Source organism: Thermobia domestica, chromosome 2 (assembly GCF_964235325.1).
Source record: "Thermobia domestica chromosome 2, izTheDome1.hap1.1, whole genome shotgun sequence".
Classification (NCBI taxonomy): domain Eukaryota; kingdom Metazoa; phylum Arthropoda; class Insecta; order Zygentoma; family Lepismatidae; genus Thermobia; species Thermobia domestica.
In genome coordinates, this window is record NC_137455.1 from 26,966,145 (window position 1) to 26,981,211 (window position 15,067).

A 15,067-nucleotide genomic window follows, 5' to 3' on the forward strand; every position below is an offset into this window, starting at 1 on the left:
TACTGAAAAAATAACGTTTGAACCATGGCTCTATTTCAAATAGTAATGACGCAGTAAATTTTTAAAATATGTATGTATAAAAAATAGGTCACCTTCAGACTTTAAAAAAAATTTCCGCCTTTAGTTTTCAAGATACAAGATTGAAATTTTGCAATCGTATTGTGTACCTAACTACGTAATTTGAAAAAAAAAAATCAGATCCCTATTATAGACCCGGGCCAGAGGGGCGTAAAAATTTTGAAAAATCTCCCGGTTTTCCCTGATATTCCCGTTTCTGGTGTACGAGCAAGCGAGTGGTACCGTTGGAAAGGATGCTTTCTAAAAAAAAAAAAAAAAAAAAAAAAACGAGTTATGAACCATAACCTTACAATAAATAGTAAGTAAGCAGTAGCTGTTTGAGTGAAAGTCTAAATTTTACCCCAAAAAGAGGAAATCCTAAAAGGGTTAATAATGTGAGTTAATTACCATACGAATTGTCGATAAATATACCTAAATTTTGTACCCGAGATACCAGCATGAGGCCTCTTCTATTTATACGTAACGGTGGGTATTCTATTTATGTGTAACGGTTAGCACTTCTATTTATACGTAACATACATCAAGTTTGTTACATTCATTTAAGCGTCACATTGTGCTTAATTTATACGTTACATGAGACCTTCCATTTCTATGTAACAATATTACATTCATTTTATATGTAAAAAAATCGCGATTTTTTTACGCTTATTTAAGCGTCACAGTTTTTAGAGTGTATATAGCATTGTCGTTGTCTCATCATTACGAGAAAATGGCTCAACCGTTTGATAATAACTTTTGAACATAGCTAATACTTTGTTGGTTGACCTGTTATATCCTTCACGCTTCTCAACCTAGATAAAACTAGCATTGTGCTATTACTGTATAAACATCTCTCCAACATTACGAAATTGGTGGAATATACAAATCGGTATCAACATAAAAGGAAGTTTCCATACCAAACAGGATAACGCCAAGGAATTTAGTGAATGTTTGCGTGCTGTATTTTAGAAGACTGAAATCTAACTTTGCCCAAACCTAAAACCCCAGCGATGTAATTCTTCCTTTAAATACATCACTACAAATATCCTAGCATAAACGAATTTTAGAACACTCAGTCTAATGAACTTATCTAGAACGCATTTGGTACGTAGACAACAAGGAAAAGAGAATGGTAATTATTTGTGATCGGAACATGAAGCCCGTAGGACATACCGAATATGTTATACAGGATATTCAAAATAGTAGTTACATGTACTTTTAGTACGTATAAGTAAATCGTGCAACCACAGAAGCAACTGTCTTATTTATGGTAAATGCCTGTTTGGACATCACATGACGTTTTCATTGAAAAATAGGCGAATCTGGATGAAAATTGTTACTAGATCCAGGTGGTGTTCAGACGCCACCCCATTATGTTCTACATGTTCATGATTGGGTCATAATCCGGAGGCCTACGGGGCTGTGATGGAAGGCATATACCAAATAGAACATGTTGAGTTTCCTTGAAGAAATGAGTACTCTAGTTTACTGGCTGGAGAGTAGGAACATATTTCCTGCAGTGCCCAACCAGTGTCAAAAGGCAAGATTATTGTTGTCAAATAATGCACGGCGCACAAGTCATATATCCACTAAGTGGAATAGCGAGAGGAAAGCGAATGTTTTTACCCTTCATGCAAGAATCCATGAGTGAGTCTTGCATGGTGGGTACTAACATACGCTGAAATTTTAGGCTCACCTGCACGTCTAAAGAGGCGGATCTAGAGGGTAAAAACTGGGGGGGGGGGCAGTCAGACCCCAGACTATGATAGGTATATGATGAGTTTACTATAAACTTTCAAAAAATATATAGGCCTATATAGTAGCTTAAATTTTTTTCAATGAAAAAACTGGGGGGCTAGAACCCCCCGGCCCCTGCCTAGATTCGCCACTGCTTCTCCATTTCCCTCATTACTGCAGTCACTTTGAACAACACGAAGAACTAACAGTACCAGGCGTCAAGTGAGATAAATCGTGTTTTATTAGTGCTATGAATTGAGATGTGAAGTTACATGGTAACTGTGATGGCTGCCGACATTATACCAGATAGTGTGGTTAGAATATTCGTACTTCCCAAGTAGACCGTAGTTTTTTAAAAGTCTGTCTGTACGGCGAGATAATTTGCAGTAACCTTAATATCTTCCAATATTACAAAATCTGAACCTAGTGATAATGAAGAGTATCCCATCTCTGAAATATACAACTCGTAAAATTATTTGTGGGTTAAATAAATTAGTTTTCTTACTTCTAATTGCGGTCTATTGGAAGCACGAAACCTATGGAAGAAATACAATTGTCTGACATTTTTGCTGTTTTAGTTTTGAGGCAAGACAAATAACCCATCGCATTTGAATATAGTGTAACGTTCAGCAGCGAAGCTATATGGCACGTTCGCTAAACCTTAGCGTGGGATCCTAACCAAATGAGCTCCTGCGTGAATCGAAGCTTTGTCTCTCACGTCAAAGACGCATACGCTAACTACTTAGCCAAAATGAAGCTCAAAAGAAGAAAAGAAAGTTTGCTGATCGTGAATAAGAATCGAATACAGAATTTCTACGGATTTACAAGTTTCATGGCCTCTACACGCGGAATAAGTAATTTTTGAATACATTTCCGTGTGCTAGTGTGTCTTTTTATTTCGTGTCGATATATGAACACATATAAAGCGAAAAGTCGTACACTATCCAACGTATCAAGCATTCAGCTTAAAGTTTCTATTAAATTCCAAAGATTTTGTGATAAAATTTGCTGTAGGAAACCAGGACATTTCTATTTGTCCTATATATACAATATGAACATCACTCGATTATAGGATAAATAAAAGTAAAGGAGAGTAACTCACTCTTACTTTGATTCCTTGTAATGTGTTTAGACAATCCTGCGGTAAAGGATTTTAGGATATAGATTTCTGAGGTTTTGGGACATCTATGTCCATTTAGCCCGAGACGTATGAGCGATGACGTTCCTTGGCGAGCACACTATCCAGGGAAAAGGAAGGAAGAAAGGATTGGGAAAGTGACCTATAAGTTAGGTACTATCCGAGCATTTGCCTTGTATTGAGGAAAGCCCAATACAACCTCATTCAGGATAGCTGGCGTGAAAAATGCGTTTTACACTTTTTCGACCGAGTGCCCCACCGGGAATCGAACCCGGGACCGCTCGCACCGAAGGCGAGAGCGTTAGCGACTACGCTACGCAGGGCCACTGACCTGCAGACAAGGTCTGTTGGACTCTTTTCGATATAAACTGTCGCCAATTTCACTAACGTGTATCGAAATACAGGAGTCACACTCAACGCATTAGTCAAACTTGGAAAGCGTCGCTACAAATGACTCTGCAAAGGTCCCATGGAGTTTTGGTTGAATGAAACAACGTAAATTTATCGTTGTAATGAATTGTCATTATTAGTCTTCCTCGAAAGTACATCATCTGGTTTAAAGAAATGGCCTCATATTTATACATTAAAAAATACATTTTTTCCACATTCTTTCTATCATTTCCACACGTTTTGTAATTAAAATTAAATTAGAGCTTTTAGAGTGAAACATACATACAGATTTATTTCAATATATGAGCGACTCGTTGAGAAAAAGACGCATAATAGTGAGCGCCATATCCGATGAAATTGACTAAGTATCGGTAAATCGAGTGGATACGGATGGAATAGGCGCGCACCAAGAAATTTTCGTTGGGGGTGATCTAAGCTTTTTGGGGGATCCAATACCACAAACCACTAGGTCTACGTAGTATTGAACGGATATTATTCTGCACCCGAAAAGACGATAAGTAATTGTAAAATATTTCCATTTTTATTTTCAGAAAAAAGTAATAGAACTAGAATTTTTTTATATAAGAGAAAAAGTACAAATAAAGTGTAATATCAGGTTTTCGTGCTACATCAATCATTTCCCTGTTAAACAAATATAGTTTTATTAGGAAAATGTACAAACGTATCTTGAGTAAGGAACTTTTGGAAGGCTCCAGACCCAGTGGATGTCTTCTTTGGTGCGTCCCTGGATTAGGATCAAACAGCAGAACAGCTAGTAGGTAGTTTCATTTTGGAAATGTATCTGCAGATGGTGGGGAACTCGGGTCTCCGGTTGCTTGTTTCGTATGTGCCATCGCATGGAATTGCGTATGAATGTTGAACCTTGTTTTCCAGTTGACTGGAAAGTTAGGCAATGTGCGTAACAATGTGTTCCTCCGAGCTGCTCATATGGTATCGAGGAAATCCTATAAAACTGAAATGTCAATGTGCTTTGAAGTAGTGTTTGCCACCATTATTGGTAAAACTCTGAAGTGGACCGAAGGCATGCTGACACCTTTGAAGAAGTTAAGCGAAAATCCTATAATCGCTGACACCCTAAACAGCAGTTCTCAGCTTATCCAAGCATTGTACGTGGCTTCTTTCAGAGAAACAGCATGTCTACGGACTACTAGCAGCGTTTAAGCATATTGACACTTCACATTTGTAGAATTTCCTTTTGAAATAAATTAGTATGAATATTTCACTCGAAGAACTTAATGTTAGTATGTTTACATTTTTTGTTGCAATACTTGCAAACTAAACGTTTCTTTTTGTTTATTTCAAACCAAAACCACCAATACCAGAACTTTCATTTCCGTCCCATTACGGGTTAAAACTACGCTTTCCTTTATGGTGTCAAAGGCTTTGAAAAGAGTAGGAAATCAATATGCGTTAATACCATACAACCTAATCACATCAACTCTTCTCATTCTAGCACATTCGATAATTTAAAAAGGATTGCAGTAGTCCTTCGGAGGAAAATTTATGTTCAGTCTCATATAGGAACTTCATTTGGAGAAAATTGCAGTTTGAAATTTGAAATATACAATTTTAGTGAATAGTTTGACAGAATGCGGTATTAATGGAAAACGAAAAATTATTCTTAAATCGTAATTCCCTCGCAGCCATATGATTAGCATACGCGTGTTTGGCGTTGGAGATGCGGGCACAATTCCCGCTGGAAGCTCATGTGGTTCGGATCTCATGTTAAGCTGTAGGTCCAGTTCTTAAACAGTCTCGCTGCTGAACGCTACGCTAAACTATAATCAATGAAGGAGATTTATATTGGTGCTTGCTTTCACACTTCTTCAACGAGAGAAAATGTGAAATGACACTGCTGCCCTTATCATAAAACTAATGAATAGATGCCAGTGTATTTCTACAATGATACCTTATCACAATCATATATTTTAATCATGCTAGCCATAGGACCTAAATACGCATTTCTTATTGGCTGAAGTTATTTGCTTCTCGCCGTGTAGCATACGTATAGTATAAATCAAACGCCTGCTGCTGTTGGTCCTTGTGGCCGTGCATGCTAGAGAATGGGCTAGTAATGAAAATCGCTTCTGGCGTGGGTTCAAACCCGACCCAAAGAATGTTTTTTTTTATTTTTTAAATACTTCCATAACATTTATATCATTAAAATAAGATAAAATAATATTCATTTGCTCCTGTATGTAATATATAATGCATTAAAAGTGATTTACTGACGTTATGAAACATAACGGAGCGAGCGTCAGCGAGCGAACGGAGTTAGAAACCCTGCAGAGCTCGTTGTGTTCCACCTTCACTCTCATGATAATACCACGTGACATTGCGTCACACTCGGGTGATCGAAATTCGAACTTCACCCGCTTCGTAATGAACAGAATGCATATTTTTTAAGAGTAGCTTGTGAAAAAAAAAGATATGTCTCTCGTTCTTACGAAATGTAACCCAAACGTAATTCTTTTTATTTTTATGAACACACAAAGTGATCATTTTCTTCAATTACTATAATACATTCAACAGAAGGTTTGGACAAGCGCATGCAACCAATCAGAAACGTGTATTTAGTTCCTATGGCTAGAATCGAGCGTGAAATATATGATTATCACACTGTTCTTTTTATTATTGTTGTTTTTGTTATCTTCTTCTCCTTTGGGCTTATAATTCTCTTAAAAGTGAAGAAAATAAATTTGATCTACTGTATCTTTCTTACGCATGTATAGTAAATAAAAGAAATTCCATTAACGGATGAGAGAAACTGAAGATGCATGGTAAGATCAAGATATAACTCTTTGTTATATTCAATAAATTTAATTCCGGTAGTCTCAGTATACACAGGTGAATTACGTTCTTGTATTTCATTGAGATAAATGAATGATTATAAGAAGGAGAGGACACTATTGTTGCTAATTGCTTTTAGTACAAAATTTGTAATTCTACTTAATTAACTTACCTATAGGTAATTATTTCGTTGTTCATATTTCCTTATTTCGTGTGATGTTTCATTTCAGAAATTGGAAACAGAATGCACTAGGAATGACAAATGTTGTATAAAGGGGAAACAAATACATCTTATCTGAATATATGTTCATGTCTATTCCAACTTGTTTTGAAGAGATATAAAGTGTCATCTTTTGGTCTATTATGGTGATATGTTAGAGAATGTCTCATCCGTAGTGGTTTGTGCGAAGACAGTGCAAAAGTTGCTTTGTAGGTTGCAGTAATCAGTTTAGCAGTTATAAGTACTTGTTACGTACGTGTGTTGCGTTGCATTGCGACGCTACAAACACTACAAATGATCCAAAATAAGGACCTTAGGGCCCATAATGTCTTGATACTATTTGTTGCATTTCGATAATCCACTGTATCACTGAAGCTAGCCTAGATCTAACTTAAGTTAGGTGCGCTGGGCGTTATAGAGGCGACTGACTTTGCTTCTTTCTTAACTTTTACCACTTGACTTTACTAATTTGAACACAAACTATCAGTAGCGTATTTAAGATTTTGTTTCAGGGAGGGCTATACACAACAAGTGAATAAGCACTTACATTTTTCTTTTTGGGTGACGACAAATTTTAATAAAATTGAGCATATAACAAATTTGTTTCCAGGCGGGCTTGACCCCCCCTAAATACGCCACTGCAAACCATTAAAGCTAGGTTTCATTCTGGATACGAGATCAATATTGCATGAAGATTGCTCTCGTTAATGGTTTCAATGAAACATTAAGTGTTACACCTGATGCATGATCTAGACAATATCGATATACTGTAAATAATGGCATTTCTCTTGTGCGTGTCCAGCTCAAACGAAACATTCCTTCATTTGTGATGTTTGCAAAATATCAAGGACATTATTTATGGACAGCCTAAAACTTGGCAACGATGTCATTCACAAGTACATGAATGCTCTAATTGTCCTTTAAATATTCGCCCTACAGTGTTGCATATACCCCCTACTTTTCCCCGTCAAGTGCCTGTACCTCTCCCTCTGCCATCCAATATAGTACTACGGACAGTGAATTAGATGTAACGAAAGAAGAAGTTCTAATGATGTTCGCCAACAACTCAGCTCCAAGCGAAGGTATTGAGAACCAAACACAGGCAGAAACAGCTGACGTAACACCAAAGGAAGTTGATGGTGTTTCTTCAGTGAAACTTGCTGAGCCCGAGGTAACTGAAGGTCAATTCACAGCAACAACAACAACAGTGAGTGTCGATAGAAAGCAAACAGAGGCTTCTTGTGTGCATCAAACTGATACAAACGATAATAACTCTGACCTTCTCAAGGACGATGGCATCGGTGGTAATGATGATTTTCCGTTACTAGGATCTAGCCAACGTAAAATCAAACGTTCTAAAGTAGAGACTAAAAGACATGATAATGCATCGCCAAAAAGACGGACACGTCAACAAATTGCGCTTCATCTGCAAAATAATAGTACTGCCTCACAAAATAAATTATATACGGGTGGTACTCAGGCAAGCAATATGAACTGTTCTGAGATGAAGTCTGATAATACCTGACTACATCATTTTCCTTTAGTTGCTTACAATTAAAACGAAATGAGTGTTAAGGTTGCCTTGTGTTTACTCTGTTCACTAAGTTTACTGTGTTTACTTATGTCATTATTGAGTTGATTTACTGTTAATGTTAATTGCATGATTTCCGAAAACGTATTTGACCACGATCCCGGAATTATTTTTGCAAGAGGTAGTTGAAGATAATTTCGCTTATCTCCCTGGTTATATCTTATATTATGTTAATTTGAGAGTGAACAGGAGAGGTACCGCAATTTTGATCAAACACGAATTTGAGATTTCCCAGTTGTGCATGACACCGGATGGCCGTGCTATTTCTTTTCTTTAGAACAAAATATTCTTTCTTTATATATATTCTCTTAGTGGGCATACTAAAATAAACGAACGAAAGATATTTTTAATGAAACGTTAGTAGGCCTATATATTTTTAATCTGACATATGATCATGTGTTTTTTTGGGGGAGACTACAATTGTATTATTCAACCTGGAAAAGATGCCACAAGGGACACTAGTTAGAGTCCTGAACTGCGATATTTAGTCGATGGACTTAGGTTACAGGATGTTGCTATTTTTAAAAAGATAGATCATTTGTACACTATGTCCGTAGCAATATTAAGAGTAGAATAGATAGATTTTATTTTAGTGATAGGCTGTGTACACTACAAGTGATGTATGAGGTGCGTGGTAATTCCTTCTCGGACCATTTTGCAGTACAAATATGGATACCTTATGATGTACCACGAAGGTTAATGGGTAAATCTTATTAAGCTCCTCTTCGTTAGTTTCGCCTAAAGTTAAAGAAAATTTTCGGAACTATTGGATTAAATAGTGGGAACGTAAGCTCCACTTCAACTCTATGTTCCATTGGTGGGAGAAAATGGTTAAACCAAATATCAAAACCCTCTTTATGCGCATCGCAAAAGATCGCCATTATACAGACTAAACATACTTTGCAATTTTATCACAAATGTATCCAAGAACTTCGTAATAGGAATGAACTTCCAGATCAATATCAAAGATTGCAGTTTTTTAAAGCAAAGATTTTAAATTTGTAACGCAAGAACTTAGAAGGCTTTACGGCAAGAAGACGTGATCTTCTGATGATTCCACACGAAACGTTATCTGTGTACCATGATACAAAAAAAAAAAAAAAAAAAACTCACCGACGAGAACGTGTCATTATTCCTTCTCTTCATACAGTGGATGTGAATGTCCTTCAGAACCAACCTGGTATAGCGGCTTATATTCCCTCCGAATACCAAAAAAAAAAAAAAAAAAAGAAAAAAAGAAAAAATGACATACCTGATCCTACTCAATCTGATCCGGCATTTTCTCTGCCGCAGTGAATTTTCCTAGCTCTGAAACACACCTCTTGAACCAACCATATACAATGAACGAAATCCACCAAGTAGTTAAATCTTCTAGTACGTTGAGTAGTCCAGGAGTTGATGGAATTCCGTATAATTTGTATCAATGTTATTAGGATATTATTGCTTCGGACTTTCTTGAAGTCGCTCCTTATATTCTAGAGATGGGCCAATTGTCTACCACGTTTGCTACAGGGGTCATTGTTTTAATACCCAAACAAGATAAACCTCAGGTCTTGAGCGATTGCCACCCTTCTACTTTAGTTAATTGTGATTACAAAATTATTGCGAAATGTCTTGCTCACAGATTGTAACCTTTCATGCCTGATCTATTGCATGATGCCCAAAGTGAATTTAGGTAAGATCTATTGGTAACAAAATTTTAGATGTCCTAATGGATTTCCATGACACAGTTGCTTGGTTTGATACCACTGGTACTACAGGTAGTTTATTGAGTTTAGAGCTGAGTCATCAAGCTTTTGATAAAGTGAGACATTCCTATTTATTTCATGTTATGCAACATATAGGGTTACCTCATAAATTCATTCAACAAGTCCAAACCCTGTTTTTACATGCAACTTTCGGACTCCAAGTATATGGTTTCTTGATACCGGCATTTCCAGTTCATAAGTCCATACGCCAAGGAGACCACTTGTCGTCGGTGTTGTTATCCTGCCTCTTATTACGGAATTCCAATACTTGAATTCCACCTTACTGGAATTCCAATAAACGGCACTAAACTTACATTGTGATCTTATGCCGATGATATTAGTGTCATTAAACGTTCAAAAGAGGATTATCAACAAGTTATGCATATTACGGCTCAGTTTGAAACATTTTCTGGAGCTAGTCTAAATATGCATAAATGTAAATTTTTACAGTTTGATATTACAACTCCGACTTATCTGCAGACAACTATATCTGTTGTATCGCAAGTCTTTATCTTAGGTATATTCTACCAGACAAATGTTTCCTCAATGATTATTTCTGATTCGAAGAGAGTGGTCAATAATATAAAGTTAGTTTGTCAGGATATTCCTTTTCCACCATTTAATTTGGAACAACGAATCTGGATTTATCGTAGTTATACTTATGCAAAACTATGCCATGTTGCCCAAATTTTTCCTGCCCCGAACGATAGTCTCCGTCAAATTCAATCGAGTCTTTGGTATATTTGGCAAGGGCAACTCTTTCGTGTGCCTTATTCAATACTGTGTAAAAGGAAAGAGAGTGGAGGTCTTAATTTGATAAATATCAATTTAAAATGTCATTTTCTGTATTTCACGAAATTGTATTGTAAACTGTATCAGGAATCTCCTTCCTTCACTAAAGAGTGGGCCTTATTCTGGTATCAAAGTGTCAGTATACTTGCCCCGTTAAATATAGGTAACTTACTCCCATCTGTCTCTTATTTAAAAGAACTCGTATTGGATAGCAGTTATTTACAACGAGATCCGACTCTTCTCGAGAGCATGCTAACAAACTGTACAATACACGGTTACTTTCTGACAATACCACAGTCTCTCGCGTCGAAAGAATAAGTCCCACCTCTTGCTAGACGCAAATTTGAAAAAATATACATAGTCCTGTCATACCACAATATATACGCATTGAGTGGTATAAAGTAGGGATGGCCGGATCCGGATCTCGGATCTGGGTTTCGAATCTGGATCCGGATCTCAAATCTCGGATCTGGATCCGAATCTGGGTTCGAAATTCCGATCTGCATCCGAAATCCGGATCTCAGATCTGGATTCTTATCCAAACCCACATCCCACCCAAATTGTGATAAACTTGAATATCAAAAATTCACCGAAAGTAATTTCACGAAATCCTGACAGTGAAGAAGAAGAAAGAAAATTAAGACGGATATTGACAAGTCTATTAGTCTCCTTCATTCTACACTAAAGATCAAATGCTTGCCTTACTAAAAAATAATCTGATTTGACCCGGATGAGAATTCGATTGTCGAATCTAAGTTCACCCGGTTGCAGGACCGAGATGAAATACACACATATTTATATTTGAAACCGGAATACAAAACTCGAATATTTAAAATTCCTCAATACACCTATTTCTTTGACAGTTAAGAAAACAAACAGTTAAGACAAGTATTGACTAGTTTTTACGTATATTTATCTTGCTCAGTCTGCTCTAAATATCAAATGTAAACCTTACAGTTAGATTTAATAATTATTTAGTAAATCACAATATGAGCACCGAGAATAAACTATGAATTTTGGTGCCCCTTATCTAGATTTGAAATTTCGGATTCATACATAGAATCAGGCTGAAAGATAAATATTTGAGATCTGGACACCGAAACAAGTGCTAGTACCAAGATCGTAGCCGTTTTACCTAGGTAATGCGAGCGGAAGGCGAGCATTAATTCCGCATGTACCTACCGGTACTTTGGGGAACACGAGAAACTAAAAACAGATAAATATTCTTTTTCAGGGGCAAGTTGCGCTTTAACATGACTTTTCATGAGTGTTGTGTTCAAATACGAAAACTGTAATGGCGACTTGTTTGAAATAAATGCCTTTTATTTTCTGGCAATAAAGTTAGGTACTTTCAAATTGAATAAAAATTAGCAAAGCACATTTCACTGATTAGAGTGCTGGTTCTTATGGAAGCTTTCACACTGAACCGAAGATTTCTTCATGTGGGAATCGGATTACCACAATTCACCTTGCTGAAAGACGTGGTTTGTCAGAAGGTCGGCCAAGATTCTTTTGGACTTAGCCTGTAGACTGCTTCTGGTCTCAATTATTCCCATATAATAAGACTAACCATATATAAAGTTGGTTCGAAATGATTTAAAATATCACTAATTGACCTTAAGGGGATAATCGCGATTTAAATATTCGTAAATCAGAAGAGATGTAAAAGTTAAGCGTTAAAATAAATCCGATAATTCCTAATGCAACCTAATGATAGCAATAAAACTCCTTATGTAACATTTCAAAGTTAAGATTAACAGTTTTGTTTCTGAAGAGGGTTTATGGCAACATAGAATATTATAAATCCAATTATCATAAGTAGTACCTCTGACAGCCCCGCATTTCACACCACCATCGCCCTTCATCCTGACAAGTGGGCAATTCACTTACCCACAATAACTTTTCAGGCATTCCAGTAACATCAATATCTCAGTTTGGATTTGGGATCATGCTTCGGTGAACCTTGACTATCACCATCAGCAGCTATTAGAGAATCAGAACTTATTTCTGTATTAGACAATGTGGGTAACTATAGCTTTTCGTCTATAGAAGACAGAGAGCGTGCCTTAGGTGCCCGTGGACATGGGTTCAATTCCCGGAGAGGCACTCAACAATTTCGATGTTGACCCAGCATCGTGAGGACAATTGGGGAGTTATCTTAAGTAAGAGGTAGCGGACTGCTGTCTAGAAAGCCGGCATTAGGGACTTCGGGTGTCGATGCGTTGACTACACATCCCCACTTTCAACGTAAGCCCGCTGGTAGGAACCAAAGACTGTCGTGCCAAGAATTTAGTTTGTTTTAATTATCATAAATGGCTTTTTTATTATTAAATTTTATCCAATATTTTCTTTTCAACTAGTTTGGGAAACTCAGAGCTAGCTACTTGTTTTCTTTTTAATTCATGTTCATAGTAAGCACAACTAACCACTAAGGAAAAACAATCTTTTCAATAAAATTCGCCTCGCGTCTTTCGTAGCTCTAAGTTTAGTTATTTTTAGTTTGTTTTTTTTTCTTTTCAAGTTGAAGGGCGATTTATCATTTTCCCCTCGCTTACCCTATTCTTTTTTCTAGTTTTACCTATGTTTCTTTGCACGGACCTTGAGCCTATACGCACGTGCTTAGTGTGTTTGTTTACAAAAGCGTGTCATTTTCCTGCCACTATAGAAAGTAAGAGTGCACTGTATCAGAGAAATATTAATTGACGTATGTAAGTGAATATATCTGTGACAAAGTCATAATTACTCAGTTTTTGCATCGTACATAGTTTCCACATCCTTATTAATCTCTTCACCCCCGCTTCCTGAACTCCAGTTCTAGCATTCTTTCTTAATGGGGACTGATGTCTCATGTAGGCTTATTAACTATAACATCAGCAATAAAGAAAGTACGGTTTAATTTGCACTAATTTTAAAACATTACGTTAATTAAATAATAATAATAATAATACGGAGCGAGCTCAGGCTACTTGTTAGGATTCTTGCTTCGCAATTGGATAATACCGGGTTCGAATTCGGAGACCAGCCATCCTGACTGAGGATTTTACAGGGTTGTTCCTCAGTTATGCTGGGCAAATGCTAGGTTAGTACCTTGATCTAAGGCTCTGGAGACCTTCCTTTCATTCCTTTTCCAATGTTTTCATCTGTTGATTACTACAGTGTAAAATGGCCTCTGAGGATGTATTTGGTAGCTTATAGTAAATAAACAATAACGACGTAATATATCTTCACGAAATGTGTGGGTTAATTTAACAACAGCCTTACAGTCCCAATAGATAGCTAAAGTTTTAATATCAATTTCCTGACTTTTATATACTATTTTCATATTGTTTCAGCTTTCAATTTTCTCATGTATGTTCCCACCGAGGATTGAACCTGAGATCACATGAACAAATGCGAATATGTTAAATATTTTTGAACACTTTAATATATAAAACACAAAACGCTTCAATGATACGATGCATGGATATGTTTTGGTTACGTCCTGCAATGTATGATTAAAGAAGCCAGGAGGGTGAAGAAAAAATAAGAGAAATCTCTTTTATATTACTCCTTCAACAAACTCCCGACCTCAGAAGGGCAAGCCATAAGTTAGGTAACAAAGTCATACAATGAACACAACCATATCGCTCTGCTGAAATTCTCGTGTGTATGTTTAAAAATCTACTGTTGTTCCACGCCAACCAGTCTATATTTTTGTTGTATATACCTTCGAAGTGAAAGATATTCATTATTACATTTGTTGGTGGTTGGACTCGTGAGTCAGAAACTACTATTAATAAAGAGTTTGTTTTGTCTACTATCCCTGCGATTAGAAGGGCATTATCTAAAATATATTTCATTTGTATATGAGAAAAGAAGAAAGTTTATTTTCTAAGAATAAAATAAATATTTTCAATGTGAAGCTAACATTAAGTTTCGAAGGGGAGTTAAACAGAAGAATTTGTTACCATTTACATCAGTTTTCAGACAGTTCACTATACTCTGAAATGGGAAGAAATCAGACTGGGAAACATTTTACTAAAGAGACTTCGACAGAAAGTGCAACATGTAAATATTGCAAGGTTAAAATAAAATAAAAAACAAATTTAACACAAACGTGTTATGGAAACATTTAAAAGCACAGCAACTTACTATATCAGTGAATCCTAAAAAAAAGTTTTAACGAATTTTAGATATTCAATTTTCTCATCACAATTTCAGATGCAGGTTTGGATACGAATCAAGATCTGAGATTCGAATTCCGGATCCAGATCCGAGATCCGGATCCAGGTCCGAAATTCGAGATCCGGATCCAGATCCGAGATCCGGACCCAGATCCGAAATCCGAATTTCAGATCCAGATCCGAGATCCGGATCCGAGGTTCGGATCTGGGATTCGGATCCGAGATCCGGATCTAGGTCCGGATCCGCCAAGATCCGGGATATCCGGATCCGAAAATTTTTGGCCATCCCTAGTAGAAAGTCGTACATGGTCTTCCTGTTACACCTGATCGGTTAGTACGCATTAACTTACTTGCAAATAGCGTATGTCACTCTTGTGGACAGGAAGACGATTGTCAACATCATCTATGCAATTGAAGCAT

The 15,067-nt window shown here is 36.7% G+C and overlaps 1 protein-coding gene across 1 annotated transcript in view; it reads right to left on the minus strand.

The window, feature by feature from the left end:
* LOC145671296 (dipeptidase 1-like) overlaps nucleotides 1-15,067 on the minus strand; it is a 408,614-nt gene that overhangs the window by 35,204 nt on the left and 358,343 nt on the right. The gene's annotated exons all lie outside the window — the stretch shown is intronic.